Source organism: Carettochelys insculpta, chromosome 6, assembly GCF_033958435.1.
Source record: "Carettochelys insculpta isolate YL-2023 chromosome 6, ASM3395843v1, whole genome shotgun sequence".
Classification (NCBI taxonomy): Eukaryota; Metazoa; Chordata; order Testudines; family Carettochelyidae; genus Carettochelys; species Carettochelys insculpta.
In genome coordinates this window covers 104,986,568-105,014,033 of record NC_134142.1, presented here as the reverse complement: position 1 = coordinate 105,014,033, position 27,466 = coordinate 104,986,568, and the positions used below count along the sequence as shown (strand labels likewise).

At 38.8% G+C, this 27,466-nt stretch overlaps 1 protein-coding gene across 10 annotated transcripts in view; it reads left to right on the top strand.

Moving 5' to 3' along the window:
* SOX6 (SRY-box transcription factor 6) overlaps nt 1-27,466 on the top strand; it is a 515,133-nt gene that overhangs the window by 131,086 nt on the left and 356,581 nt on the right. The window contains exon 1 of one of the 10 annotated variants that reach the window (XM_074997721.1): nt 26,062-26,167. The exons of the other annotated variants lie outside the window; for them this stretch is intronic. The gene's annotated coding sequence lies outside the window, so the exon portion shown is untranslated. Of the gene's footprint in view, nt 1-26,061; nt 26,168-27,466 lie in introns of those variants that run through there. 10 annotated transcript variants of the gene reach the window in all.

The window sequence follows — 27,466 nt, the reverse complement described above, 5'->3', positions numbered from 1 at the left end:
TGGATTGGCTCAAGGATCCAACCTGAAGACAGGAAGTGCCCCTGGTTTAATGGACCTAGCATAGGTTCATGACCTGGTGTCTCTCCCACCCCATGGTAATTAGACTCTTTGTTTGGGTGCCTTTTAGAGTGGCTGGGTCCACTTTTTCACCAGCCCCTACTTCTATCTCCCATGGAAAGAGAGGCCAAGAAAGAAAGACCTGATAGGCCCAGCTCACATTTCTCTTCTGTAGGATATGAGCTTTAAATAAAAGATTGAAAAAACAAAACTCCTAAAAATAGGTGTCTCTGTGTATGGAACTGTATAATGAAAATCCTGGTGCACAGTGTGGGATACTAATCAATGTTTTAAAAGCAGTTGTTTAGGGTGATCCCATTCCTCACAGATCTTAAAAACTAAATGTGTTATTCTGGACATTCCATACGAGTACCAGTGACACCTTTACAACCACTTTGTATTATTATAGTGACAGAGAGATAGCCATGTTAGTCTGTACTCTTATCAAAACAAAAAAGCAGTCATGCAGCACTTTAAAGACTAACAGAATAATTTATTAGGTGCTGAGCTTTTGTGGGACAGACCCACTTTGATCTGAAGAAGTCCCGTAAAAGTTCACACCTAATAAATTATTCTGTTAGTTTTTAAAGTGCTACATGACTGCTATTTTGTTTTGTATTATTATGTAGTTTATATATCCTACATATGGAGTGAAAAATTAAAACTATTTTAGCAATGTTCTTAAATTGTGAGTGGGACATACTGTTTTGCATACACATCAATGCATTTTCTAGACAGTCCAGTTGGCTTAGTTACTATAAGTTTATCTCTACGGGCCTTGGAAGGAACAAGAAAACACCGAAATAAGACCTTTTTATACCAGAAAGTCATAAATTTTAAATCCAGTATTTTAGTTCTTTCCAGGGTTACAAATCAGCACTGTATTTTCTCTCATGAAGCAGGGAACAGCTTCTTTCCAGTGGGCTATAGCGTCCATTTCCACCCTTTGTAGGGTCATGGGATTTAAAGTCATATTTTTTGTGGTTAAAAAAACCTGCCACTATTCCAACATTAAATTTTGCCACTTGTAAGCCTTGGGCGTTTGCAAACCTTGGACAGTTGCAATTTTAGAAGGAAAGTTCAACATGTGGATGTGTGCTTTATGGCTCTTTAGGAACCAGTAGGAAAGTGTATAGTTGGGACACCTTTAAGGTCATAGCCTTCCATATGGCAAGTCTCCAAAAAAAGACTCGTCAGTTCGGAAGTTATTTGCAGCTGGAGCTTGGTTTCAGACTGAATCTAGGAATGAAGTGAACAGGATGTATTTTGTAAACAAGAATGCACTTGGTGTACTAACTTGATGAATTTGATGATTATTCATTGTAGTAGAATTTAATATGTGACCGAATGGTTGCCTACAGAGGGGCATGGGAGAAGGTGGCACATTTCTCTTAAAGATTTACTTTTAAAATTGAGGTTATTTGAAGCTGCTTAAAGCTTGAGATAATAATACCTACCTCTTATGTAGTGTTTTTCTTCAGTAGGTCTCAAAGTGCGTAATAAAGAAGATTACTATCATTATCACCATTTTACATATGAGAAAACAGAGGTATAGTGGTGAAGGGATCTACTTCAGGTCATCCAGTAGTAGATCCAGTGATAGAATCTAAGTTTTCTGAGTCTTAGTCCAATACTTTAGCCATTAAGCCACAGTATCTGGGAAAATTGTATTAGTGGGAAGAAAATGAGGTGGTCAACAGTGCCTGGTAAATTAATTTATCACATGGCTTTGCAATTTCACATTCATATCATCTTCGTGTGTGTATATAGATAAATTTGTCAAAATGTAGTTGCCTTCAGTATAGAAGTGTTTAGGTTTCAGGTTGTAATGGAACCAAAATGTAAATGTAAAACTCTTACCTGGGCCAATTTCACATGGTTTCAATCAACAATAATAGATCCCTCAACAGCCTTGAAAATTTAGCCCAGTTTCACTCTTACCTAGGTTAGTAAAACTGAACAGTGTTTTAGCTTGTAACTAAAGTTCAAATCAGGCAAAGGAGGCAAGCAAGGCAGTTATCGTGTGCCCCACACCTGTGCACTTTCTGGGCCTCACTGTCAGCCTGGTGCCTTAGGCCTTGCAAACTCTTTGGCCAGGCCTGAAGCAAATTTTACTTAATGATAGGAATCAATGTGACATTTTCACAGTGTCTGTATATGTTGTGTGCACATAGTAGCAAAATACCAGTATCCATTGAAATAAAGTGCTCATTGGCTAAATTTTTAAAACAAAAAGCAGTCAAGTAGCACTTTAAAGACTAGCAAAATAGTTTATTAGGTGAGCTTTTGTGGGACAGACCCACTTCTTCAGACCATATCCAGACCAGACCAGACTCAATATTTAAGACACAGAGAACCAAAAACAGTAAGCAAGGAGGACAAATCAGAAAAAGATAATCAAGGTGAGCAAATCTGGTCTGGATATGGTCTGAAGAAGTGGGTCTGTCCCACGAAAGCTAACCTAATAAACTATTTTGCTAGTCTTTAAAGTGCTACTTGACTGCTTTTTGTTTTGATAGCGTATAGACTAGCACGGCTTACTCTCTGTTACCATTCAACATGCATGTCTAAATTTTTGTATCTTAGAATGTAACAATAGTTTTAGTGTTTCAAATAATAGTCATCCATTTAGTTTCTGACCCACACAATGAAGGTGGTATGATTAATTCAGTGAACAATCACAGAAGTCAATATTGTGTTTCAAAATAATCCGATGAAAAAACAGTGCAGTTTATAAAAATCAGAAGTGTTATAGAAAAACTGAGTCAAATGCTTCTGTGATTTTTCATCGAACATACATCTATTGTTAGCTCAATGATTAAAAAAGAAAATCTGACAGTTCTGAAAATTTGAAGAGTAACATTGCTAAGGGAATTACAGGAATTTAAGTCAAAAGTGTTTTATACAGTTATATGAGAAACAGCGACAGAACCAAATAGGTAATTTATAAGGGGTTTGAAGGCTAAGCATTTAGTACAGTATGTTACAAACCAGATGTGAATGAACTTTTGAAATAAGGCAGAGTAGCTGGCATTGTGAAAGAAGTGGTTGTGTAGTAGTAAGAATATCTATTGACAGGTATGCTAATCTAGTAAGTGGCTTCTAAGAAAATAGATGAGTGACCTTATCTCTTGGATGTAAAAGGACTACCCAGAAGCAGCCTTTTGAAAATCTAAAGGGTTGCTGTGGGGCAAATTTTGTGTCTTTTCATTGTCATAGATGTGAAAGGCTGTGCATCATATGGTACCAGTGTGGTTTGGCAGTGCTGTGCTGTGCTAGTGGAACTGGGTGCAAGGAGCAGGGATGCAGGATGCACAAGGCTGTTCAGAAAGGATGGGTATGAGGTAGGACAAAGCACTAGAAGGAGCTAATGGAACTAAGTGGCTTTATTAGTGTCCATAGAACAGCACCACTCCTGCTTTATTGCTTGGGAAGATGGAGAGCAGATCTAGTAGTTACAGTGAAGTAGAGGCTCATATGATAGTGAATGTGTAGCAGCTATTCATGATGTTAATAATTTGTGCCAAATCAAATAAAATGGATATTCTTACTCATTCTGGAACTATCTGGTTAATGGCTGCTTCTGCTGAGGAGCTGAACAGCTGAGGTACAAGCAACTGTGTTGTCAGTAGTTTTTTTTTTTTCTGATTACTTAGCAGTGCTCCCCCAGCTGTAGGCATCTGCTAACAGAAGGGAAGGATGGGTTTGTGGTGGTGTAAGTTCAGACCTTATTCTGTGGTGTTCAGTGATTACATTGTGCTTCACATACTTGCAAGAACTCTGCTTTATTCTATAGCTGGCTCCTATTGCTTGTGCATAACAACAGGAGCTTCCTGACAGGCTATCCACACTCTCTCTGAGAAGCACAGGCATAAAAGGCACAGTCCTTGTGCCACACAAGCTTCTTGTGTGACACTGGGAAAACCATTTAATTTCTGTGTGCCTCATACCCCATCTGTGAAGTAAGGAATGATGATACTTCCCTTTGTAGCGGGGGTGAGGGGAAGGTGAGGATAATTTCAGTAATGATTGTATAATTTTGAAGTACACAGATACTACAATGATAGGTATAGGCACACTTGTCCCCAGTCTGAAACTGATCAACACTGACACAAATCTTGTAATTCAGGCACAGTGCCTGGCAAGAAGCATTCTGAAAAATCTGTGGACATTGTATTTGCATAAAAGCTTATTTTAAAAGGAGTCTGTTTCTCCCCTTCTCATGCTTAAATTTTCATGGAAGAAATTCCATTGACAACATGTTTTGGCCCTGAATGTACATGTGGTTTCAATTAGAATCTATGGAAGAAAATTTTATAGATCCTAAAACTGCAACTATATTTTGAGAGCTCCTTGTTCTTGAGCTCCTTGTTCCCTGACGTATCTTTGTGATCTCCTATTACTTTTTTCCAGCATGGGATATCTGTTTTTGTACTTCACTTTAATTGATTGGTCCAACATGCAATATTTAGTATTAGATTTTGATCTGACTTTCTGTGGGTTGGGCAAGGATTGTATATTCAAAGGGGAGGTAGGAAGAAGGTGAAGCTAAAGTCCCTATTTTCCATTTGTATCAGCCACCAGATCTGTGTAGGCCAGTGTGACTCTGCACCATACTTACTTGAAGCTGCACCGTCATAGCACAATTGAGCTGTTAATGGACCAAATCCCATTCAATGCCTTGTCCTGCACCACGCCAGCATGGTTCCTGATTCTACACAACTGTTTAGCTAGTGTTTCCAATGTGCCCTGCTACTAGGTGCTACTGTGCCAGCCTGAACAGCCAGACTGTTATGCTGAAGTCTTAAATTGCTTCTGCTCTGCTGTGTACTCTAATGCAGTACTAATGTAATATACGGCTATTCAGTAGAAGCCACAGGACGCCAAATACTATAGCCATGCAGGAACTGATTGTTCTAATGCTGCACGGATTAAGATTTTACCTGGATAGCCTTCTAGCCAGTAGATGTTAAATGATGCAGATAATGTATTACCTAAGCAGCTCTGATCTTAAAGCATGTACTCTCGCACTGTGTGTAGGTGGCTAATACAAATTTTACCTCATTCATTAAAAAGGCAATGGCACTTACTTCAACATTAAGCAGCAAATATACCTTCTGGAAACCAACTTATCTCAATGTGTATCCTTTTGCTTTTGAATCCATACAGGCTACGTGTGCACTAAAAGCATCTGTTTATGGAAGCTATTGTTGAAAGAGATGTTCCCTCAAAACTTCTGTTGACAGATCCCGTCTACACATAAAAGCCGATCGATCTTTTGATCTGCCCTGTCGACAAAAGCAGCCCCCCGCCCTGGAGTGTATACATGGCTTTTTTGTTGACAGTTTCTTTTTTGTTGACCCCAGTTTTGTCTACAAAAAACTCTAGTGTATATGTAACCATACAGGATAATTGCAAACATGACACAGCCTTTTTAAAATGTGCTATCGTAGGCCTCAATCCACTGTGTGCAGAATTTCATGTGGAGGCAGTGGGGATTTCACAAGGGGAGGGTCTGAAAGAGCAGGACAAGTATCACTTTTCTCAAGTTCTGTTTTTCACTGCATACACAGTGACTGCTACTGTATTTATTTTTTCACTCAAGTGATCTGCTTATTTTCTCTTCCATGGAGGTGGAGATTTTTGTTTGCTGAGGTAGAATACAGTGAAGAGTCAACTAAAGGATGTTTTAAAATGTGTTTCTGTGAAAATAATTCTACTCTGTTCAGATATGATTCTTTTGTCAGAAAGTCAGCAGGGGAAGAGCCATGCTAGCAGATGACAATAGTACCCCTTAATTTAGATTGATTCTGCCAAGTTTTCACTATATTGTCAACTAAATATTATTCTATTTCATATCATATTTCACATGTAAATCTTTGTCTACCAGACTTTATGTGCCAGTTAGAAAACAAAGCGGTGACTGATAATTTAGTGCAGAAACTAATAAGACTTGTGAAAAAAAACCCTATATTTTCCTTTAATGTAGGCATTTCAGTGACTTGCTTATAGCTATGTAAATAATTCTTCAGGGGCAGCTTGTGACACATCTACCCACAGTGGGACTACTGAGATTATTGACTGAATAAGGAACTATTCTGAAAGAGAAGGGGAGGCCAGAATCAGACCCTTACTTACTATACATTGAATCTTTCTAGCCTGGAAACTTTGGGACCTGACAGTGCTGCACCAGAGATTTGCCGATCCATGGGAGGTCAATATTGTCTAGCAGCATTACCGAAACTCCCACTGCTTACTGGATTCTTAGAAGACATTGAGGGGTAAAATAGAGCAAATAGCAGCAGAGAACATTGAGAGCCAGGGCCAGTGGCTGCAAACAAACCTTATGGTACCACGGGAAACTTGGCCATATCTCTGATAAATGAATATCCAGCTAACTAAAATCATGCTGGACCAGACACCACCAGACTAGAGAGGTTCAACCTGTAAAATAAGGCTAAGTCTATGCAAGAAAAATAAATTGATTTCAGATATGTAGTTGTAGCTATGACATTTGCATAGTTAGAATCAATGTATCAGAAATGACTTATTTCCCTAGTGAAGACCTGCCTCTATACTCTCGCAACAACTTCCCGACTGCCAGCCCCATAGAGAAAGATCTTGCCATGCCTTCACCAGACATGCGAAATCGAACTCCGGAAGATCGACCTTGGGTCAGTCTTCCACTTAGTATAGACAAGTCCTAAACTGAAACACTTCAGTCACATGCTTGGTTTTTTTGTTTTTCTTTTTATAAATACCCAGTTTATGATGTGGACCATAATGAAAGGTTTGGGAACTTCAAAATCCTTGTGTTACACAGCACTGAGAGGTACAGTACCCCTTAGGGAGTATCTACACTGCAGATTTAAAACCTACAGTTGCAAATCTCAGAGCCCAAGCCTATAGACTTAGCTTTACTCTCTGGCCCCAAAACTAACTGTGTAAACATTCAGATTGGGCTGGACCTTGGAATCTGAAGCCTGGATTGAGGTGGGGGCTTTCACAGCATTATGTAAATGTGAAAGGGGATCAATTTATGAATGAATTTAGTTTGTTACATTTTAACTTTAAAATCTGTCACCCTGACAGATTCAGAAATTGACCCCAACCCCAAGTCAAAATATCTACACAACTGTTGTTGGCACAACAGTGCAAACTTGAATATGTAGACCCAGGCTCTGAGACTTGCTTCTGTAGCTTTTTAAACGCAGTGTAGATATACTGCTACTAATCTGGTTTGCATGCCAGCCTGATTGGTCCTTGCAGATGGTCATGCCTAGGTTGTTAAAGGGGATGGCATGGATTCAGCACACAATTTGCAGCATGGTGATGCAGAAGTGCTTGGGAGATGGGAAACTCATGCAAACGAGCTGACAACCAGTTCCAGGCTCCCATAATCAGATTCTCAGTTTCTCTTTCCAGTCACTGTCACCTGCCTGGGATGCTGTAATGCCTAAGCAGCTCTGTTTGAAGGCGAGCTTGGCCCAGGATTCCAGTATTGGGAGTAGGGAGTGGAGAATCATTGGGATGTTCTTTCCTCTTCCTCTTGATAGCTGTGGAATGTTCTTTGGCTCCCAGTGGGCTCCATCTAGGTTGCCTGGCTGACAGCTCCACTTCAGTGCTGTCAGCAATGGCCACCATTTAGGGTCGTGCTGAAGTCAACCGTCTGTTGTTCTTTTTGAGAGGAGCCTTCCTGCCCACTCTTGGTGAGATGTTAGATATTTACTACCTTCCATTATATCATTTTAATTGATATATTAGTGTGAAAAAATCAGAAGAAAGTATCAGGGAGATATCCAAAAATATAAACAGCTGAAAGGCATTTTCCAGCTTGAGACACAATGTGAGATCTACTTGCTGGAGGATTACACCAATACAGACAAAAGTAAGGGGGTTCCGTGGGGGGCTCTTTTGGCTACAGAGTGGATCTAAAGATCAGTCTGCTTTTATGTGCAGATGGGATCGTTGACAGAAGTTTTGTCAGAGCATCTCTTCCAACAGTAGCTTCTGTAGACACATGCTTTTAGTGTAGACGTAGCCTGTACATACTGATAAGCACAAAGCATACACATTTTGCCTACATAGCTATCATGCAGCTATAAACATTCTTCTAAGCTCTCCATTATGAAATCAGATGGCTGTCGCTGCCCATTGGTGAACACAGTCATGGACAGAGGGAAAGCACATGCACCTGCTGAAGACTATCCAGAGCTCTGTGACCTGGCAAACTGCAGAGCCACAGACACATTTATTTTTCCTTAACTTGAAGTATGAAAGGCTATTTAATAGATGCAGAATGGACATGCTTCTGGTGTGATATTTTCCCATATGAGCAGCTTGGAACCAGTGAGAACTGGCTAGAATGAACTGTTCTTAAAAGTATAGGAATCAGGCAAAGTACCAATAGAATGAAAAGACAACATCATAGCATCCCTGCCCTGTAGAAGAGCAAAGGATCTCACACTAAGGACTTCTGTACACTACCTCCCTACTTCAAAGGGAGGATGGTAAGTAGGGTGTTGGGAGTTTATGAATGAAGTGCTGCAATGCATATGTAGCAATACATTAAGCAAATTCCTCCCCCCCACCAGGAACTTCAAAGTGTTAAACTTCAAAGTGCAGGCTCGTGTCTAGCCGTGGCTCACCCACGTGGTACTTCAAAGTGCCCGGGGTACTTCAAAGTCCCTTTACTCCTCAAAACTTTGAGCTGCAGGGGTGAATTCAAAGTTGCTGGCGGGGGGTGGGGATTTGCTTAATGAAGTGCTAAATATGCACCACAGCACTTCATTCATAAACTCCCAACACCCTACCTACCATCCTCCCTTTGAAGTAGTAAGGTAGTGTAGACACAGCCTAAGTGAGATGTATCATAGGCCATTCTCATTGTTTTAACTCCCTGGAAAGGTTAGCAGACATCATTGTTCATAGCAGTCAGGTTTAATTTTTGGGCAGTGGACTATGGATGCTGTCCTTACCACCTGGATTCTGGATGAGCTGTACTAAGAATTTAACTAACCATTTTACATGGCATATATTGACATCAAAGCAGCTTTTGATTTGGTTGACACTGAATGGAGTTGGCATTCTAGAAGTTCTACTAAATCTGTGGTGCAATAGAGTGTATGTTGGTTGATAGTTTTTGCACATTTATACACAACTTCAGGTGTGAGACAGGAATGCATTCTCACTCTGCCACTGGTCTGTTAAGGTGTGAACTAGGTGATGTACACACATCTCATAGAGCTGGAAGGGACCTCAGGAGGTCATCAAGTCCAGTCCCCTGCCCTGTTGGCAGGACCAAACGCTATCCTTTTCTTCTCTTTTTCCAAATCTATTGGCCCCAGATCCCTAAATGACCCCCTCAAGAATTGAGCTCACAGTTTAGCAGGCCAATGCTCAAACCACTGAGCTATCCCTCGCCTAGGACTTGTCACTCCACTCCACAAGGTGGAATCAAGGTTAATCAAGAAGAGATTATCAAGAATCAAGAAGAGATTAAGAAGAATCAAGACTACTCCAATTATGCTGTGTTACTTGTAGAGAGTTGAGAGAATTTTATCCTGCTCCTCCAGGGTGTCCAAAATCTCACTGCACTATGGGCTTGAACATCTCATGGTAGATGGCCAAGATCTGAGAACCCTTGAAGCAGGGCAGCTGGAACCCAGATATAGATGGGTTCAGGTACTGTGAAGAGTGTTGTTGAGTTTGTCTACCTACACTGCATGAAGAGTACAAACGGTAGCAGCAAACTGGAAGTTCTTTGACAAATAAGTCTCCCTGCATGAAGTTCAACTCTTGCTTATGGATGCAAAGAATGTCTTTGTGCTGAGACAGGGTTCCGGATCTATCAAATCTATATACAACTTACATTGCTGTATGAGTCAGAAATGTGGATCCTGTAACAGGCAGACTTGAAGTGGCTAGAGACATGCACCATCAACACAAAATTCTGAGCACAAAGAGGTTTGACTTTGTGAGAAATGTCACAGTCTTGCAGCCATCTGGCCTTGTCTGAGTTGCTCATGTTCAAAAGTGGCCTTTCCTGCTTTTCGACCATGTTGCCAGGAAGAACAAAACCACCACAGCATACTCTGCACTTAACTTCTCCACTGTAAGTGCAGAGGTACTCAGACTGAGCATACCTGTGGGGTCCACCACTGAGAGGTGTAAATTATGTGAGATCGTGGAACTTTACTACATGCTGATAGGTGTAATGTTATTAAATGTGGGGTCATGCTGTCTAGTGCAGGGGTTCTCACAACAAATTTTTGGTGATCTCAGAGTGCAGCCACCATCTCTTGCTGATGACCACTTTGCCATTATACCTAAAATACTTAATTAGCTTTAAGAAAAAACAATAAAATATGCGTATACATGTCTAAATTACTGTAATTTATGTACGCAGGATTTTTTGCAAACTCAGTAATAAAAATAATATTCAGCTTTTCTTTATTGGACCTGAACAAACTAGAAAAACAAATAAGCTGCTTGACACATTCTTGCCTTTTGTCTTATCTATCTTTTTTTTTCTTTTTTGCAGTCTTGGTTGTTCTTTTTTTTAAAGTTGCTAACCACTGAGTCTGCTATGAAAAGTGGTATTAATAAACACACAAATATCACTTTTCACAGCAGACTTAGTCCTGGCAAGGTGGTGAGAAATTAAGAGGAGGTGGGTATGAATATAGCATGGGCCAGGGACAATGGGGCACTGGGGGTGTGTGGCACAAGAGGAGCCAGAGGTGGGCTCTTGAGACCAGGGTGGCTGAACTGGAGGAGCCTATCTCCCCTTAATCAGATCTTTTCCAAGGTTTTTGTAATTTCTCCTCATACAAAACCTGTTTTGTACCCTTAGTCATTTTTGTTGCCCTTCTCTGTTCATTTTCCACTACTAACATATGTTTTTGAGATGTGAATGAGTAGGACTGCCTCTTGTAGTCTGCTTCTTAGCCATAATGGCATTTTTTGGTCCTTTTACAATTTTTAAACTCTGGGGTATATGTATCATTTGACTCTTCATTATGGGGGTTTGGAAAGTTTTCCATGTAGCTTGTAGCTCCTGTGACTGTTTCTTTTAATTTCTATTTAACAAGCTTTTCATTTTTGTGATAACCCCCCTTTTGAAGTTAAATGCTGTTGTGGCAGGCTTCTCTGGCATTTTCTCCTGCCCCCCGCCATAAGAACGTTACATTTAATTCCATTATAGTCACTGTTATTGAGTGGTTCAGCTACATTCAGCTTGGATCAAATCCTCTGCATCATTTAGGGCAAACTCAAGAACTGCCTTTCCCTTTGTGGGTTCCAGGACTATCTGTTCCAGGAAGTAGTCATTAATGATATCTAAAACCTTTATTTCTGCCTCCTGTTCTGAAGGGACATATAGGGGTAGTTCAAGCACTGAGTTCCTAGCCATAGAGGTGCTGTTTGATTAATTGAAGATTGTTACTCTATTTGACTCGATACTTTTCTTTCACATACAATGCCAATTCTCCACCAGTGCAACCTGCTCTTTCATTCCTGTATGTTATGTACACTGATGTTACTGTGTCCCATTGATTATCATAGTTCCACTAAGTTTCTGTAATGCCTTTTGTATCAGTTTCCTTATTTAATGCTGGGCATTCAAGTTCACCCATCTTTGTGTTTAGACTTCTGAATTTGTATACAAGCGTTTACAAAAGTTGTAAATATTTATGTGTTTGCCTCCATGCGATGTAATTGCCTGGAGCTCTGCTTTGTTTGACTATTCATCTCCTACCTATATGTGTTGGTTTCTACGTCCCCCTTTTTATGATGATACACAGTATACTCGTTAATAAATCCTCCTCTAGAGGATGTCTCAGTCCAAACTGTGTACTCCTCCACACCTAATAGTTTTTCCTGAGGCCATAATTTAAACAATATCCTATATGACCTTTTAAATTTTACATACCAGCAGTCTGGTTCTGTTTTGAATTAGGTGGAGCCCATACTTCCTATATAGGCTCTTCCTGTCCCAAAAGGTTCCCCAGTTCCTAGTAAATCTAAATCCTTCCTTTAAATACCACCGTGTTATCTATGCATTGAGACCTTGCAGTTCTTCCTGTCTTTCTGGACTAGCACATTTCAGAGAATACTGCCATGGAGATCCTGGACTTTAATCTCATCCTCAGCAGCCTAAATTTGGCTTACAGGACCTCTCTCATAGCTTTCACTGTGTCATTGGTATCTGGGTGTACCATGACCACAAGCATTGCACAGATTTCTATCTCAAGGTCTTGAGAGGTCCACGGACATTGAACCCAGTAGGCAATTCACTCAGTTGTCCTACCAGTGAAAACCCAACTGTCTGTTTTCCTAATTGTCAGCTATCCCAATGACAGTACCAGTCTCTTCGCAGTAACTGGGGATCCCTATCCTGAAGGGGTATCATGGTGTCTAGGAAAGTCCCAACTATGGAATCAATTCCATCCACTCCAGCTTGATGTTCTCCTTCTTCACGACTTTCATCCTCTGCAGCAGCCCAGAGTCTGTCAGATTGGGGGTGAGAGTGCCCTACTTGTCCCAGAAAGTCTCACCTTTGTACATTTCTGTCTCTCTTAGCTTCTCCACTTCAGCCACCCTGGTCTCAAGAGCCCATACTTGGTCTCTAAAGCCATGAACTGCTTGCACAGAATGCACACACACACCCTACTTTCCTACAAGCTGCATTCAGTGCAATAAATCTGATAGCTTCCGTTCTGCTGCTTGACTTCTGCCTGCTTTATTTTTATTCTTACAGGCTTTGGTTTTTGTTTGTTTGTTCTTTATTGGATTTTTCGGCTTTTTTGTTTGTTCTTTTTTTTGCATGGGTGTTACTGGCCTAAGTTTATAAAATGTTTATTAGGTGTACCTCACTCTTAGGCACCTTCATTTAGGTCCTTTGCAAAACATTCCTGTTTTTTGCTTCTAGTTACTAGCTCCTCTGATCACTTACAAGCTGTTTTTTTTTTTTTAAATCCTTGTTCTCCTTGAGTCAGCCCTGCCCCCCTCATTAAGGGATCCTAAAAGGATTAAGGATCAAAGACTGATAGGCTAGCGCTTCATTCAGAAGCTCTCACCTTTCCCTGGAAGGTGACTAGGATTGGGACAGAGTCCCCAAAGATAGACCGTACTAAAGTTGTCAATTGAGCAGGAACACAAGCATGCACAACAACAAATAAACTGACAGCAAACTCACTCCAGGGGTAACTTCCCTCACATTCAGAATTCCCTCACAAAACTCCCATACAGCTGTGCCTGTTCTCTAGCTTGTCTGTTCAAGAGAAGTTGTTTCTAAAATATTTTCCTTGTGTGAGGGTGAGAATTTCTTATTTGTTGTTTTTCCCTGTTCCTTTCCCCAGTTTCTCTTGTCTTCTGGTGACTTTCTCTGTTTTTCTCTTCCCTTATAATGTTTGGGTGGACACAAACTTCTCTTCAGTGTGCATATGAAACACAGTGGAATTAATGCCTTTGTCTGGATGCAGATTGGTTTTTTTTAAACACATGTGGTGCAGAGTACACCTGAGATTGCATAATTCATATGAGATAAGTATTAATATTATTCTTGTTACTTGAAAGGATCTTCCTTATTTTTCACGACAGTCTGGTCACTGGGCAGCAGGTCATTAGCATTTCAGGCTTCTTTCCTTCACAACAATGCACAACATGCTAATTAGAGGGTTCTGAAACTAAGCAACCTGTTTTAAAAATCAGACATTTTAATTTGTAGCTTTAATGGCTGTATTATACTGGCTTTGGGGAGGAAAAAAAATCTCATGTTCCAGTAGCAAGGCCCAGTGTAACAGAGGCTGACAAAATTAAAAACCTCATAATGTGACCTTTGCCTGGGATAAAAGGCTGTTTCATAACAATTTCCTTTTGTTCTTTGTTTAAGCCATTACTCCAAAAGGAGCCTCCGATTAATCTAAGTAAATGCATCATTACAGTCCTAATCCATGTCCTCCTGTCAGTGTCTGTTTTAATTAAATAAGAAACACAAGGAGAAAGAGGGCTGGTTGATCAAGGTAAGATTAAAACAGGCTTTACTGTTTTGTCCATTTGCATAGCTCCAGATGCCATAATATTGCAGCTTGAAGCAGCAAAAACTTGTAGTACAGTTTAACACAGTGCTCCCTATTACAGTATTAAAATAACCAGATTCAGCAATGACATCATTCCAATCATCCAATTAATTATATACAGAACATTCACAGGCAAATGCTATGACAGCTTTGGTTGAGTAATTTGACACATTATCATGTTTTGGGTGGTATACATAATTGGATACAAACTGTTTGTATCCAAGTGCAATTGTTTTGTGTATTAAATAAAGCACTGTGTTATGAATTTGTGGTGCCAGTTTGTTATTTTTTAATGGATACCACAGGCCTCAGTAATTTTTTAAAGGAATTTGCAGCATAATTCTTTTCAAGCAGCGAAGAGCCCATTTAATAAGAGTTGTAAGATTAATACATCTAGCTAGTTAATATTGCTAAAGCAATACATATGTAAGAAACTCTTCCTCAAGGTAGTGTTTCAAGATCCCTGTGGTGAGGGCTTCCTCCCACATCCCAGCCATTATTTGATGTAATGAAAAGAGAAAGTGTGCAACACTCAGATTGTTAATTAATTTAGCCTAACAAGATGAAGATAAATGAAGCAAAGCATGGATTGAATGTAGCAAGAGGTCTTATTTACAATTTAATACTTCTTTATGTTATGCGTTTTTCAATTTACAAAAGAACAACCCCTTACTTTAAGGAAAATATGTACTGTGAATCTACATGTAAGACACCTTTGCAACATATAAATCTTTCTGGATACCGTTTAAATATATAGTTAGTGAACATTTAATTTAAAACGCTTTCTTTCTGTCTGTCTTTCACCTTGGTGACAGAATGTTGATCATAATATAGTAAGCAAAGATTCAAATCTGCCTCCACTTAAGCCAATGCCAAAAATACTCATGGAACACTTTGGAGGCTAATTTCAAGTCACAGTTTGCACTGTTGCATTATCTTGTATCTTATCCCTTTATATGCAGAGATCTGCTTAAAAATAGGGAGATAAAAGGACCTGATTCTGATTTCATTGGCACTAGCATAAATCTGGACTAACTGGTGAACTTTATTACCATTTTATACAGATGGAACTAAGAATAATTCATTTTGGCTAATGTTTTGATGGAGTGAAACTCAGGTTTCTGGTTTTGTTTTCTTTTTTGGTTATATTTTCCTTCAAAACTTGGTGTTAATTTTATGCAGATTATAACATTTTCAAACTGCATACTTGAGTTTCATCAGTTAAATACAGAATTAAAATAAAAAAATGCCTAAGATTTTTAAACAATCTTTTCTTCCCAGTTATAATGTTTAATTCAAGGAATGCCGTCTTTAAAGACAGGAAAAGCTGTAGATTTCAAATAAAATTATTCAGTTGTCTGCATTTCTAGATGTGTTATTGGAGTTTCAGTCTCAAAGTTTGGGATGTCAGTCAACCGCAGAGTTGAAAAAAAATTAAAAATAGCTGAAACTGATTATTTACAATAGTTATTTGAAAAAAAACAACAACTTGATCTACACATGATTTCCATGTAGCTTTATGGGTTTAAACTTAAAACCAGAAACCCTTTCTGATATTGTATTAATATTTTCTCCTTTACAAATCAGTTGGATCTGTCTAGTATATGACCTTTGGTCATTCTTACTGTCTGCTGAGGAAACGCCTTACATCCTCTTATAACAGATAGACAAGACAGTGTTATCTAGTGTTACTGTAGGCAGCTATAACAGGACTCCACAAATAGTATTATTATGGTCTCTGTGTTTTTTATCTTGGGGTCAGGAACAAATCCATGCAACTGCTTCTAAAGATTTCGATAAATAGGACTTTTTATCCAGACAATTGCCTTTTATATTACTTTTAAACAAAACCACTAGTCCATCAAGAGTTTCAAAAGGAAAACAATTCTACAGAGTGCTGGTATGGCAGCACAGACCAATCATTATGGACCCCATTCTCCAGTCCTTTATTTTTCAAGTCCACAACAATAGGTTGTTGATTCAATGGACACGACCAGAACAATTAAGTTCTCTGTTTAGCAGCAGTGCAGCATTTTAATGCCCTCCTCTAATAATGGTCTCATTATTGTGATTCTCAGACGGGGCCTCAGGAGGAGGAATATTTGCTGGAGGTACGTCATTATTTTGCAAATTTCGATTAGCTCATCATGTTGTCTGTACTGTGAAAATCGTAACTAATTAGGGCAGCCAGTTAGACTACCAGCTTTTGAGCTTATGAGTTAAAAGGTAGCACACTTGATAGACCAATGATGTGAAAAAGGTGGTAAAAAGGAGGATTAGGGCTGTTGCCCTAGTAACTCTAACTTCCATCTGTGCTGGAACAATGGACTTGTGTTTCTCCCCCACCTTGGTGTAAAAATTAGTTTTGTTTTGAAAGGACAGGGCACTTTTTATGACAATCTGGAATTCAGCCAAACTGAGCACAGTTTTAGTTTTTGGGAGGGACCATTGCGGAATAGGAAGGATGAAAGGTCGTGCTGAGCTTCAAGGACATGAAAGGTTGTTGTCTCATGTAACAATAGTAGATTGTTTTATCCTATTATTTCTAGCCAACCACTAAGGCGGGTGATGGAACAAATACCTCCACTGAATCAGGTGAAACAGGAGAGCGAGAGAGATAACATACCTTGTACAGAACAAAAGATAACTATAATTTGCCTTTATTAAACAAAGTTACATTCATTGGTGTTCATCTTCTGAAATAGTTTGTTTACTGACCTACTATTCCAGTGTGTTTGTACTGCACTGCCTCTGTAGGCCATCACATCTCTGGGGAGCACTCCAATGTGTTAGAAAATGTTTTTTAAGCTTTCTTGCTATGAAGAGGAAACCCCAGGAGTATCAGTGATGTGATACTTAACAATAAATTTAGTTGTTGTAGGTTTCTCACATCATTGGTGCCCTTAAAAGGTTTTGCTTCAAACATGCACTGGATATAATTTCTAAAAATAAAGTTGCTTTAACACTTTACAATGTTTTATCATAAATTCTATAGCACACATCATAGAGCATTTATTGCAAACAGTATTAGGGACTGCTGCAGAGAGACCTACAATCCTGCACAAAAATAAATTTGCTACAGGGATCCTAATAAAGGACTGCTTTTGTGCACACAGAGATAAAGTTTCTTTTGTGCTATGCCATAACTTTAGGAGGTTCTGCCCCTTTGTCTGTGGGGAAAACAAAAGTACTTCAGTGCTATTTAATAAAACAGCTACAGCACACTTCTACAAGGAAAGCATTTCTGTTAGTGAAAAGGGTCATAATCTCTTGGATTTTGCCCAGTGCTGCCTAAAAACCAAAGACAGTTGCTTTTCAGAAAGAAAAGGAAAAGTAAGAGCACAGCTTTTCATGTTCTTATTCCTCTGCTTCTGCAACATGATGCTTCTGTCATCTGAGCCATTGGTTTCTTTGTGCTAGACCCTCCCCCCATCTCTCTCCTCTCACTCTGCACACTCCCTGACCCTGACCAAAGTATATGCTACAGAACCATCTCACTTCCCTAAAACAAAGATTAGTGATTTCAGATTGGGATTTTAAGGTTTTCACCCACCTTTTCATATTGGGCCCCATAACCCCTTCAAAACAACTTCAGCTGAGTAATTTTCACTTGTTTCATAATAGGGCTGTGAGATTGACAACAGATTTTGTAATTAGCTATTTATTATCTTTGAAAAACAAACTTCCATGTAATTACTAGGTTTCTCATCTTAAGCTGTTCTGACCTTATTTAAACTCCCCTTTTTAGTTATTCTGAGCCTCTCTTATCTCCTCTGTGCTCCCAACCACTCTTGCTCTTGCTTTCTGACAACACAGATGGGCGGCCTTGCACAAACTGATAATTGCGATAATTTCTCAGCTAACTATTCAGTAATAAAAAAATGTTATTTTCCAAGCATAGCAGGCATGTGTCACACTCTTGTATGCTCTGGAGATGAGAGGCCAAGTGGTAAGTTCATGGGAATGTGATGTAGTATGAGCCATTGGATTTGTCAGCATTCAATGTATTGATAGTGTGGTTTATCCATATGCAGTTGTCTTTTCATACTATTAAATTTAAGGGATTAGAGCCCTTAAAATCCAAACTTTTATGATGAATGTTTAGTCTGAAAACATTTTTAATGTCTTTAGTTTATTAAATACCTGCCTCCAAACTTCCAAATCATCTTCTTATTTTTTGTTATTTAGTGGTTTCACACGTGTACCATCATTTTATTTTGTTATTTTCTCAGTAAAATGGACAGGAAAGTTTATAGACTGTTTATTTTAAAATGGGAGTAACGCAAAGGGTTAACCAGCAGAGAATTACAAATGAACTATCTAGAAAGTTGATTATTAATCCAGCAAGAGAGAAAATATCCTTCCAGTTAGCAAGAATTAGTACTTGAAGAGCTGATAATATTGTTCAGCCAGTCAGTTTGGCATGGCAGAGTCAGGTAAGTAAGACATCTTCTCAAAGATATTAAGTCTTTTCCTTTTTGTTTTTCACCATAATATCTAATTTTAGAGGGAATCTTTGTTGAGTCAGTTATACGCTCAGCATCAGAATCTGCATATACTGATCTTTCACATGCCAAAGTGAATGAAAGAAATTAAAATGGTGCTTTTAACATTGTAAGAACTATTGTTTCTTTTAGCAGCTCCATTGTGTTTAATAGTGAAATATTTTAGAAATTCATGATTGGATTGTGGTTAAGAACAAGAAGTGATTGCAAAATCTAAACAAGCTGTAGTGTCATATTTATTAAACAATCCTGCATACATGCCAGCAAAAAGATTATATAATTTTTCTTTAGATGTGAAAGTTCTGGGTTTTTGGAAGTCCCATGTGAGTCTGAATATAATGTTTCTGCTTACAGAATGTGGCTTTATGAAAATAATTATGTTGCAGACAACTCTTTATCAGTCCTGATCTTTTCTTGGCCCCAGTGTTCATCTCATATTGATGCCAGATTTGTTTGTTGTAGTACATTTAGAATTCATTCTTGTTAATTTATAAACATTTGTGGGTTTCAAAGTGTGCACCCTGGGATGGAAGAAGGTGAGCATATGGAAAATGTACCATGAAGTTTATACAAAGTAAAATAAACAAACCTTAGATCATGCTAAAATAACCTCTATGTAATGTTGCCCAAGACTGATTTCTCTGTTGAAAATGAAATTTACAATTTCCTATGTACCTGTTACCTGGACTGTATGCTCTTCCAATTACTTGCTAGATGTAGATGAATGAATTTACCTTTTCAGCATACACTGTAAACTGCACTATTTTCTCACAGGTGCAAAAAATGGTTGGTGTAATAATGGTCTAGCAGTTCTGAAATTTAGGGAAATTCTGTATGTTTAATAATATTACCTCACATCATGAAGTGGTGCAACTTAATTACATAAATGCAGATAACATAATCTTTAAAATATTTTGGTTTTATGAATTGAACTGTGTTAAAAAACTATATTTTGCTATGTTCGTGTCTGCGTTTGTGCAAAAGAATTTACTGTTACCACCTGTTTAGTGCTTTTCCATAAAGTAGGCTGAAGGCTATAACAAAGGGACTGTAGAACTAGGTGAACTAAAATTTAATTAATAACACAAACTAACTCACATTTTGGAGTGCGTACCATCTGAGGACAGTTATTTTGCAATCTAATATTTCATCACTCATAGCAAGGGGAAGGAAAGAGAGGCTCATTAGCAGCATGCAATGGGATGCTCCTTCTAATTTCTCTTTTGATTTTGAGAATTGGCTTAGGATAAATCCCTGGGAAAAGCAGAAAGGACATTTGGGAAAGTAGAAAAGAGAGGCTGAATTTGTTTGGGGAGACACATTTATGGCTGTGTGTCTTTGGCCTACCCAGGCAAGGAGACAGTTAATAGAAGATGGTCATATTTTTTTTAAATGGGGATTCATCTAAATAGAAATACTTAAGATCCCCAGCTCTTGCTGCTGATAATAATAGAACCATCAGTCCAAAAAATTACTACAGTCAAAGTACATTGAACAATCTGATGTAGTAAGAAAAACAAATAAAACTATCCCAAGACATTATCCTAGTGCTCTTTAGACGCATTAGTAGGCCACAACATGGTCACGAGGCCTAAGTTTCAGCAACTTAAGAACAGATGAGAACAATTACTCTACAGAGATGATATAGATATATAAGAATGATACACATACCCTGTGTCTGCAACGAAACCCTTCCTTTTGAAAGGGGCATGTTAATGAGTGGGTTCGAAAGATGCTAATGAGGCACTGCAATGAATATGCAGTACCTCATTAGCATAATAGCACCCACGGCAATTCGAAAGTGCGGCTTTTCAAAGCGTGTACCGCCCCTGGAGATGGGAACTTTCCAAAAGGACCCCCCCCAGTTTTCGAAAGCCCTTCTTCCTATCTGGTGTTAGGAAGAAGGGCTTTCGAAAACTGGGGGGGTCCTTTCGGAAGGTCCTGGCTCCAGGGGCGGCACGCGATTCGAAAAGCCGCACTTTCGAATTGCCGTGGCCGCTATTATGCTAATGAGGCACTGCATATTCATTACAGCGCCTCATCAACATCTTTCGAACCCGCTCATTAACATGCCCCTTTCGAAAGGAAGGGGCTTGTGTAGACCCAGCCGTATAGAAAGGGTAGGAACACTGAGAAAAACACTGATAGGAAAAAAAGAAGCTGATTCAGAGGAGATACAACTGAAGTTTTCAAGAAATTAAAGGAGAAAGCAAGGGTCAAATCAGATAAACTCTTTGCACTACTTCTCAAAATGAGGGATCCATTCAAGACTGGAAAAGCTAGATTCATAAACCAGGAGACAGCAGCCAAAATAAAAGTATCATTACAACGACAAGAGAAGAAATGTGTGGAATGTTATAGTTGAAGTATCAGGTATCAGTAGCTATTGCAACTATGTTTATAAAAACAAAACAAAACAAAACTAGGTACTAAGTACTTATCTGGAAGGAATAAATCAGTATTTGTGGAATTTTATAGTGTATTAACTGATTAGATTAAACGGATTCCATAGTCTGTTTTCAGGTTCTGAATACTGAAATCTGGTATTGTACACACTAAATTGCTAGGGTCGACAGTCTTGTATCAGGTAATCTATTTAACATCTACTATAAATTGCAGCTTATTGGCTGAAACATAATGTACCAAACACTAACTGTATCCTTTAAGAAGCCAGAACTAAAGATAAATGGATGAGAGCTTAAACAAAAAAATCAAACACCCTGTCTCCAAATCAGGATAAATGAACTGTAACTCAGATAAAAACAGTATGTTTAAATAAAGGATGTAAGATGGAAACCAAAATCATTACTCAAAAAACCCATTTAGAGCCTATTTTGAAGACAGTTTCAAATTTGTAAAGATTACATCATATAACAACCTGAAGGCATGGTCTAATCAGCGACTTGATCGCAGTCCCACACTTGATGTGATCATTCCTTTTATGCCAATTTATGTTTCCTAGTTGTCTACAAAACGGTTTTTACATAAATGTAGAGCAGGCTGATAAAAATGGTCCTCAGATTTAACTGAGCTAACTTAACTGAAATTGAGCCAGAATTGTGGCAGGAGGAAGGTGTAATCATTCAATTTTCAATCTCAGTAAATGTGAATTTGTAAAATAACAAGAAGTCCTGTGGCACCTTATAGACTAACAGATATTTTGGAGCATAAGCTTTCATGGGCAAAGACCCACTTTGTCAGATGAATCTGTAGATTCCTGACAGTTTCAGAATGGCTAAGTAGTTGAGTTTGAAAGTACTGGAGTTACTTTCTCGGGGTGTTGTATATAAGTTTTGGACCCAGGCCCTGGGTGGACACTATGGGTGTGACAGAAAGGGGGTTCAATAGATGATGTGGAATACAGATGCATATTTGTATCTCTCTGTGCACTGTGAATACATAGGAGTGACTTAGCCTGCAGGAGTCATCAACAGGGAACAAATAAGGAAGTTCTTGAGAATTTGGTTGGAGTTCTGTTTTTTTAAATGGCTGAGGGAAATGTTGAGTCTCTGGCTCTTCAGTTCTTTGGAAAATAACTTCCCACTTATGGCATATGATGGTGAGAGAGAAAATATATTTCAGTTTCACAAAGAACTCAGTGAAATTGTATGAATAGGCTAAAGTATTTTAAAAGATTCAGTGTATATAGTTCAAGAGTTCACTTTTTAGTTACAATGACCAAGGTCAGTTATCCACACAATGCAGAAAAACTCTTAGACATAAGTAATATTGTGCATCAGGTGCTCAGAATTATATGGTGCAACCTTCTGCAAATATGAGTTAGCACATATGTACCTTTTCAGAGTCCAAAAGTAGAGAGTATAGGCCAGTGCGTCCAGGTGTTTTCTCTCTTTTTCTCAGGAAAAGAGAGAACTGTACATTTTAGGGTCATAAGGAACAATTACAGTCATCTAATCTAATGACCTGAATAACACAGGTCGTAGTACTTATTGCATCAAGTCCAATAACTTCTGGGCATTGACTTAAGTGATAGGCTTTTGGTGTTGAACATTTCTGAAAATAGGGCCATTTATTTAGGTGTTTGAATGTGGGCTGAAGAATCTAACTTTAAGTGCCCATTTAAGGAAAAAAAAACTTGATACGTGTTTCTTTTCTACTGCTGTAGAAAGAAAAGCTTTTAGGATGTTTGGCAGCTAGGACAGTCATTTTTACTGCAATATGGAAAGAGATTTTATTTTAAACTGTTGCAATGAAAGAGCCATCATGAAAAACTAAATGAATCAGGTGCTGTCACAGGAACCTATTTTCATTAGTTTTTCTCATCAGGATTATTAGAAGGCTGCATGTGTTCTTTGTTATATACAGCATAGCCTAATCTACACAGTATTGGAGAGAGTTTATGTCTGTTCAAGAACTCCCCCTAAATGGAAAGAGCTAGCACCACCAAATTCAGCATTCAGCTTCCTCTTAACATAAATTAAATGGAGGTAAGGGTTTGGTTGTGCCAGGAAAGTGGGATGTGCCTAGGGAGGGATTGTTTCTCATAAAACCATAAAGAAAGGAGACAGAATAATCAGGCAGGTCGAATGTGCTGGCTGGGGGCAACCCCCTCCTCCATCTGGGACTGCCCCAGCCTTGAGCTGCTCATCCTCTAGGTGACTGTTAGGAAGGGTAGGAGGTGAAGCTCCCCCGGTTCATATGGGAATATTGCTGGCTGTTCCCCTTTGTCAGGGAGTGAGGGGAAGGTGCATAGTTTGCTGCATTCCTCACTCTGGCTGGGGAGTGTAGGAGGCAGACAAACCTTGACCTGCCCAAGCCAGGAGACATGCCCTGCTCCTCCAGCTTTGCTTGCTGGAGCTGCAGTGGGCATGAGAGGTGCTTTTCACCTGGCCCCAAGCTGCTGCCGGGACAGAGGGCTGGGGTAGTCTTTTCTCCCTGTGGCATCCTGTATGGTGAAGCCCTCATCGCCAGCCCAGACCAATGATTTACACAAAGCATCCACATTTTCATTTTATTCTAACCCCTCCCTCCAAAATTAATTGAGTTATGGACCCAGGTAATGCTGGGTAAATCTTCTAGTATTTTCATAAGAGGCATCCCTTCTTGTACATAGTTGTTATTCTTTGAAGGGATGGAGCTATCTGATATGCTTCATTTTTGACCGTCACTATGCAGTTCTGTGGTTCTAAGGCATGATGTTGTATAACATCCTCTGAATGGTAGAATTAAGAAGAATCACTTCTCTTTGTATCTGAGTGGAATGATCATGCAGTTTATAGCATATGGGTGTTGCAATGTTTTTCATCATCTCTGGAGAAGAACCTAATAGTGCCTACTTTAATCTGCCTTCAAAAGGAACTACGAACTAGTTTTTCCGTAAGTATTAAATTATTATGCCGTCCTCAGGACAAAAAAATTGACGTTAGTGTAGAAATACCTGCTCTAACCCCTTTGATGCAGGCAGATAGGACCCCACCAGAGCAGTCCTGTGGGTGAGTCTCCTCTACCAAACAGTGATTCTGTGTATTAAGAGTAGGTGTTTGAGGGTGGCTCAAGAGCCGCGAATGGATCAGTTATAGGGTAGGTTCCTCAGCCACACACAATGAGAGGGAAGGGAAACTGAGGCTGCCGAAAAGCATGGGCTGAAATAGCAGTTTTTGAATGGTTGTACTAGTTTTTCATGACCTGGGGATAGGATTGCATTTCTGGGTCCATATTTACTGCTTGACCAGAGACACACATATATCAGCTGCCTGTCACTATTAAGTGAAAGTCATCTACTTAAACCTTGGTGAGAAATGCCATAGGCAATTGAGAGGTATTGCCTGTAACCATTATTTCAAAAAGCAGCTTTTCTCATGTCCATACGTCTAAACATAGAGCTATTCTCACTGAGACAAGTCATGTTCTTCTTTTCTACTTACTTAATATATATGTGTATATATAATTATTTCAAAATGAGAGTGCATTACAATTTTCATAAGAAAAATTTGTGCTATGTGTAAGTTGCTCATGGGTAGCCCTATCTTTATTGAATTAGGCTCTTAACATTTGTTGCTGTAATTAAAATGGCATCTCAGTGTTCATGCAGAATCTGTCTTGTTTATGACTTTTCAATGGCCTCTACGTTTTTCTTTGTAAAGTGGTTTTATAAAAAGTTGCTGATTGTTTTTGTTTTTCTTCTCTCTTTTCCCATCAGTTATAGTCCATTTAAGGCTATCATTACGTTACAGCTACCACAGTTTTGCGGCAGGCTGAAGCAGTTATTGGTGACCGCCTGATAGCTGTCTGCTAAGCTTGATTACAAATCTACAGCGTTGTTTAATATGAGGAACAAATAAAATGCTGAAAGGAGGAACATTCTTTCAATTTAAATTCTGCTTAGGAAGGGAACCACCGTTTTATGCATAATCAATAATAATCCTGTTTTGTTTGTCAGGATTCGGATCTAAGTATGCAGTACGTTCTTGCATAGATTTCGTATACAGAGTGCTGAGTCTTGCACTTGATGCAAAAGCCAACAAAATCATTAATAACAACAGTAACCATTAATAACACTCTTGTATCAGTCATAATGAACAATAATAATTATTTATGGATTCAGGTTGGAAACACTATAGTGACCTAGTTCTACTCTCTGATCCACTGAAATAAATCCCTGACTTCACCGGTGTCTAGTGAGGTATAGACCAGTACAACTCTGAACAGTATGCATCAGTGTAACTGTCTGAAACATACTGGTTATTGCTAACTCACATGTGAGGCAGGAATGTGGACAAATGCCGTTTTAGTTAGAAAGTCTCAATGACAATCTGTTGTGGAGGTTTGCAAAACTTAATTTGAGCCATTTTAATAAAATATTAAAAGGTTTCAGGGAACAAATTAGAAAAGAACTTTGTTACCATAAAATTATTTCTGGAGCCTTTTCTTGATTGGTGTCTGTATTACGATACCATTGCCCTTTTAAGGATGCAACCAAAACACCTTACTTGGCAAATGATCTTACTTTTTAATGCACTAGCCCCTTGAGGGTGTGACTGTTAGAAATAAAACTACCTACGCATTTCTATAGGCATATGAACATACATAGACTGGGGGATATTATACCGTCTAGCAGTTTCATAAGATTTTATCTGCACTAATTAAATGTAACTTTTCTTCCTTAGTGTAGTTCTACTTTTAACAGTACTTGTATCCTTATTTCACTCATGCAAATGGAGACTGCATAACCAGCAGTGTAGCAATTGTTTATTTTTAGATTTTTAAAAATGTGCCCATATCTCTGGGCAAATCCTCATAAGTTATTACAACTATACAAAATTCATTGACTTATATCAGTCAAATTTAGAAAGACTCAACCCCACAGTAAGAAATTGTCAGAAGTATTAATATTTATTAGTATTAGTAGTAGTATTATCATTAAAATAATCTATATGACATTTTATATTGGTTATATAGGCACAGAGAAGGGCAAGATTCCTGCTCTGGAGAATTGGTACGGTCCTGATCCTGCAAAGGGATCCATGCAGGTACAAAACCTACCAACATGCAATACTCTGCAGGGTCAGTATCTAGATCTGAGGTATAATTAATTCATCAGCACCCTCTAGTATGAGAAGCCTGAGTAGATGCATAGAAGATCCCTGGCATAGTCAATGGTAGTTCTGCCACTGAGTTAGATAGAACCCTGAGATTTCACCTATGAACTTTACACTGTGAGTGGGTTTCTAACAGAACAACCATGGGAAGGCCATTCTAGAGGTAAGGGCCCACGACTCCACTGATGCAATTTTTACAATGGGAGTGCTCAGGGCCATTGAACCAAATTGTAAATCCTGTACATAATGGAAACAATTTAAAGCCAGCACCCTTAATTCCAGCACCTATAGAAGTTGCCCTATCACAGGGCCTCACATGTTCAGATCTAAGAACTGAATGGCAATAGGTCAACTAATTGTAAGTCTTCTGATGGTGCACAGGTGTGTGCATATATATATGTGTATACATAATATTTAAAATATGTGCATTTACAGAGACATCCAAGTTCATTTAAAGACGTGTTGGCATATAATGTAATATATGTAATGCTGCCTGATTATGAATGCCTCAGATGCCACTGTGATTTATGGCAGGTGAAACTGTCACGCCTGGTTAGCAGCAATTTAGTGTTTTCTCTCCACAGGATTTAGTTTCTTCCATCTATAGAATGTCTATCTTTCCATCTAATAGGAGTGTATTTGTATATGTGCCTATAACGGGTGTGTGTGTGTGTGTGTGCGCGCATGTGCACATGCATACAACTATAATTGTGTGTAATGAATGTCTGTGTGTGTGTGTGTGTGTGTATACATCTACTATACGTCTATTCGTATATGCAAGATTTCAGGACAGTCTTGTTGAATATAACCAAAGAATCTCTCAGTGAATTATAGTAATAATACCTAGTTCTTGTACAGAGCTTTTAATGAGTAGATCTCAAAGCACTTTAAAAAGAATGTCAGTGTCATTATCCCTATTTTATAAAGAAAGAAATTGAGGCACAGAGCTGGAAAGCGCCCAAGGTCTTCCAGCAAGGCAGAACTAGAATAGACCCAAACTACCCTGAGCTCCAGTTCAATGCTCTATCCAGTAGGCCTTATTTACTATTCAAAGATGATTTGTTGTAATAGATTAGTATGTTTTTCCAGGTAAGAGAAATAGTTTATCAAAACTTTAACTAAGCATTGATTAGAATACCTTACTCTCTTTTTGATTGCTTTAACAATTTTTACTTCAAATGTAAAATTTAAGAGATGAAGTCTAGCAGAGCCGTGAACAATTGTCTAGCCAAAGGTTGTAATTCCTTACTTTGTACCTATTGTG